Here is a 5,468-nt window from a genome sequence, read left to right as displayed (position 1 = left end):
TTGACCATCTTATATTTTTTCATTCATTCACATTTTTCTTTTCTTGCTTGCATAACAAATTCCATATCTATCTCAAGGTATAAACTTCTTCATGAAAATAAGATGCTACGTAGAGATTTCCTTTCTGTATATGTTTTAAGTATATAAAAGATAAAATAACTATTTTGTACTGAAACAAATACATCACTTTAGTGAGAAATAAGTTTGTCATCTTCATTTTCTCTAAAAACCACTCCATGACACATAGGTATATACAGCTAATCTTTCCTTGAACATATTACATGCAAAGTACGTGATCACATTACCAAATATGTCATTCATATATTGAATACTTATAACTACAAAGCATACATTTTAGCCATGAATTGAAACTGTTTTGTGTTTGCTTTGGTAGCATATATACTAAAATTGGAACAACACAGAGAAGATTAGCATGGTGCTTGAGTAAGGATGATATACAAATTCATGAATTCCATATTTCTCCTTTGAATTGTTAAAAAAATACAAATGATGGCAAAAAGAAAATTGTGTCTTCAGAAACTGTTCATAATTCTATTTCTCCCATTTGCAGGTGTGCAAAAATTATCTAATGGATATTTCTCTTGACATAATCAATAGTGTCTATCAAGTGACCTTTTGGAGATATATATCGTTCACATACAGATGCTGATTATTTGCTGTTGGACTATCTTTTGACTGTTTAATACCTCCCCAGTGAAGAATGTGGTGATGTAGCAGGATTCAAGACAAGACTGGCTTGCTTAAGAGTGTCTACACAGCTAGTCAACACTTCTACCCTTGTGGTATCAAAGAGAGTTGTGATCATTTCACTGGTGTTATTTTCTACCTTTTGGAAGGCAACATCTATTCTCTGCTGAGATATTTTGTCCCCATTATCATGTATCCCATGGACATATTTCCAGGAGACCACAGACCATCATGACAGAGAAAGCATGCCATTGGGAGCAGAGGTTAGCTATTCCTGTTGCATTGGCAGTCAAAGAGCAGAGAACTCTACCATGTATGTTAGCATATGTCAATTATTTAGTAATATACAACTGTAGTTACAATTATCATGAAGTAAATCTAAGTGATCCCTCTCATGTAAGATGAATTTGTGACTTGCTTTGTATAGAAAGGTACAGGAGAATTGAGTTCTAAGATGGCATATCATTTTATGAAGAAAGAAAGAGAAATGAAGCCATTTATAGGTGATTTTAATAAAGTCACAAATATTCAGGAATGAATATATGTAAAAAAGAGAACAATGATTTCTTAGAAAAGACACAAAATGTACTAATCATAAATAAAATCATAAAATGTGTCTGCATAGCCACTCTCCCCCTAGTAACTTGACACCTAAAATTAGTGACCACATCACATATTAGTTAAAGAACAGTAACTTTTCAAAATATTTATTTACCCGTGAATTTAAAACGTTGTCTAAATGATACATCAAAGGGTAAATGTTCACATTGCTAAAGTATATTATAAAGTGAACAAAAAGAATAGCCACAGAGAGGCAAGGCTATCAAGAAAAAAAAAAATCACATGTAACTAACAAAGACTGGTGGTCAAAAATTTTAAAAGTTCTTTAAAATGCAGAAAGTAGTAGGAAAAAGACAGATTTAGAAAAGGAAAAACTCACAGAAAGAGTTGAGAGTCAAGTGACCAGTAGATGCCTTAACACATTCTTAATCTCGTTAATTAGATAGAGATTGAAGCCTCAATAAAATACTGTAACACATCCAGTTACCTTCAAAAATCAGAAGGCAGACAAATCCATCTTGGTTGCCTGGAATCAGAGTTCAAATTATCTACTGATAGGTCACTTTGGGGCCTGGGTTAAGATGGAAGATATTCCTTCCTTCTGACCCAGCAGGTCCTTTCTTTGTTATCTCTCCTGGATCATATTGCAGCCTGGCCTATCAGCATCCATGACAATTGTGACCTCACTGACCTAAAGAGTAACTACAGGGCAAGGAGCAGGAATTTCTGTTGACATAAGTTTTCCATGCAGTTCTTATGGAACTGTTAAAAAACTGTTTTAGGTAAGACCCACTATTCAAAAGAGCACAGACTGTAAATAATATGCATTTCAACCAAAGGCATGTGGATAATAAATCAGGGCATCCTCACTTAATGGAGTTTTTTCTTATAATGAAAATGAACCTTAGCTCTATGCACTAATGTGCATAACTATCCAGAAGATAATTCTGAGAAAAAAAAAACATTTTCAAAAGAAAATGCACCATATGATTCTACCATGAAAAAGAGAAAGATATCTGGGAAAGTGAATGCAAAATTGATATCTATAAAAACAAAGAAATTATCATTGCAAAATCCTAGGTGTCTGGTGTTATCAAAAACCAGAGGCAACAGTTCTCTTTATTTAATGGCAAGGTTCTACTTCTACTCTTAGAAAGGCACTGGAAAGTTTTTTGCCAAATACTAAGTACATTTTTAAACATTCTTATAGACTGACACATATACACAATAAAAATAAAACTTGAAAAAATGTATACATTCCCAAGATCTGTTCATTAACAGGAGTCTAGGGTACTACAATTTTCATTCCAGAGATAACACAGAAAAATCTCAATAATATGCTTAGCTCACAAATATGAGGTCTCCTTCAAATGATAACCATCATTAATATTATTACACTCCAGATATTGATTTAAAATAAGTTTTATTGGATAGACTGTAGAGTCTAATGTATTTTTTTCTACTGAATACATTTTAAGTGCATATATATATATATATATATATATATATATAAAACATAAAATTAAATTCTCATACTGAAAGTTCAGTGAAGGTATCAATGTTTAACAAGTAGTATTTTGTCAAACAAAAATTTAGCTGTCCTACATTTTTTCGTTCATTAAAGATGAGAGTAATAAACAATATCTACAACACACTCTGTTGTTTTACTGCAGTAGTGGGGTGGATTTTTCAGCTTAGCTCTGCTACACATATGTCAGTTACAATTAATTGATAACATATGTTCCATTGGACTAGTGAGATAAGAGGGTAAAGGAGAATAGCATATTAACACTGAATTAGAAACTGCCAAATAAAGCCTGATAGTAAAAAGAAATGACAGACCTGAAAATCTAGCTTAAACTTCAAGAACCCACATAAATGTGACTTCACACAAGTATCCTCTGATCTCTAGATAAACCATGGCATGTATGCATATATGTGCACATGTCAACACACATAATAATGATGATGATGAATACTTTAAAATGTGTCTATTATGTCATGGAGTTAATACTGAACATTGAAACAAAATATAGACCAATGGTACTACCATTTATTTTATCATAATGCTAAGAAATCTTGCTCTTTATAATAAATACTACACGCATTTATATGCTTTTGTGATGTATTAGTGGTATTGGTATCAAGTTAGTGTTCATGTCTGGATATAAACAAGTTTTGTAAAGCTTTTTGGTGATGTTTGGAAATGGCCTGTGGTATTCAAAAGAAAAGACCATGAAAGGCAAGCCTTGAGTTTCCCCTTGCAAAGATCAAAAGGAACTATGGAGGGAAATATCTCCTTTCAAGCTCTAATATTTATGAGAAACAAATTTTAGTGTGTGTATATCAGAAACAAATATAAATGCTAAAATTTCTGGCCTAATTCACTCTTAATTTCTTAAAAATGTCGATAGTGGTATAAAATGCAACTTCTTATTCAATTTTGGAGAAAATGTGACTCAGTGTTATAAAACATGATAAATAGAAAAAAGTAAGTTGTATGTTACAGTATTCTTGGACTGACTGCTATAATTTATTTTTGTATATGAATAGTGGTCATAAAATATTAACTTCAATGCATATATTACACCCTGAATTCTATAGCTTTCAATATTAAGCACAACATTTTAAAATGACAGCATTCAATAACAAACTGAATGAAGTATTGTTTTTATAACAAAGAAATAATACATTTGCCAGTGATTTTCTTAATTATTCTCACATGCATGAGAAAAATCTACTGAGAAAAGTTTCTTTTATACTCTTGACTTTTGGGGTTGACTTTCTATGAGTAACAACTATTCCTTGTACAAAATTACCTCCAAATTTAGTGTAATAAGATGGCTGTTTTGTAAGGCACTTGGATTCTGTGGACAGCAGTTTATACAGGACCAAGGAGGGCTGGCTAGCTTCTGACCCACAAACTCTCAGGCCCCATTGGGAAGATGTAAAGGCTGGGAGGGGGAAACTTAGAATCATGTGGAAGAGTCTTCATTCCCAAATTGAGTGATTAGTGCTGACTGTCTACTGAAATTACAGCTGAGATGTCAGCTAAAACATTTACTCATGACTTCCTGCTGTGATCTCTTCATGCAAGCTAGTATGGGCTTCTTGGAAGCATAGCAGTAAGATCAAGAGTCCAAAGAGAATCAGGTGAATCTGTGTTTCTTTTGTACAGTAATGTGAAAAGTTGCGCTGGGTTCAAAGCATATTACTTACTATTTTAACCCTTTTGACAGCTTGCAGGGGCAGTCAGAGATGGACTGAGGGAGATGGAAGATGCTAGGATGGACATCTAAAATGGCTTCCTCACACACGTAATTGGTCCTGACAGTCAACTCACAGCTCAGGTGAGCTGCTGTCTGTAACACACTTCAGTGGCTTTTTAAGCTCAATAGCCATCCTTCCGTGAGAAAATCAAGCAGAGCGTGCAAATGTGTATAACCTTTTCCAACTCAGCTAGGCTGGCTACCAGACCCCTTCAAGCCAGAAGATCTGTGATGAATATATTGCTTTAATATTGCAAGGCCAAATCTACCGATATGATTAAAGAAGGCCCTTGGCATGGGGAGATTGCTTTGAGTTAATTATAGGAGTGCTGATATGATCACAAAGGTTCTAACAAGAAAAAGGCAAGAGGCCAGAGACAGCAGAGGAAAGTGAAATGGAAGCAGAGATCAGAGGGGCAAACCGAACAAAGTAGGAAGAACGACATAACAAGGAAGAAAGACCCCTAGAAGCAACAAACCATGGTCGCTGCTTCACCTTCCATCTTCCAGGAGGAATACTGAGGTTAGCCCAGGAAAAGTAATTTGAACTCTGAAAGGCTGAACTTTAAGCTAATGAATTCATGTTATTTTAAACCACCGAAGTTCTGGAAGTTTGTTCCAGACACAGTGTGAAAATAATATATTAATCTAGCTGCAGTAGACTTGTTATTAACAAGTTAAGATTCAAGGAGAATAATGCAGGCCCTACCCATTGAAGTGAGGAAGGCCCAGGAATTTGCAACTATAGTTTACAATTGTTATGTTAAAATAATATTGACCATATATAATATAAACAAACTGTCAATATCATTATCATCAAATTTTGTTATTAAGGAACTATTAAAAATAAAATAATTAGCAATGCAATGAACAGCCTGAACCCTTGTACAGCAATGTGATTTTCCTGAAATTACGTCAAGGTACCACTTT

General features: G+C 33.9%; 1 pseudogene; it reads left to right on the top strand.

Moving 5' to 3' along the window:
- The first annotated feature begins 382 nt into the window (after positions 1–382).
- LOC115031473 lies at positions 383–482 on the top strand (annotated as a pseudogene).
- Positions 483–5,468: the final 4,986 nt, after the last annotated feature.

This window comes from Mus caroli, chromosome 6 (assembly GCF_900094665.2).
Source record: "Mus caroli chromosome 6, CAROLI_EIJ_v1.1, whole genome shotgun sequence".
In the NCBI taxonomy this organism is placed as follows: Eukaryota; Metazoa; Chordata; class Mammalia; order Rodentia; family Muridae; genus Mus; species Mus caroli.
This window is presented reverse-complemented; position numbering and strand designations above follow the sequence as displayed.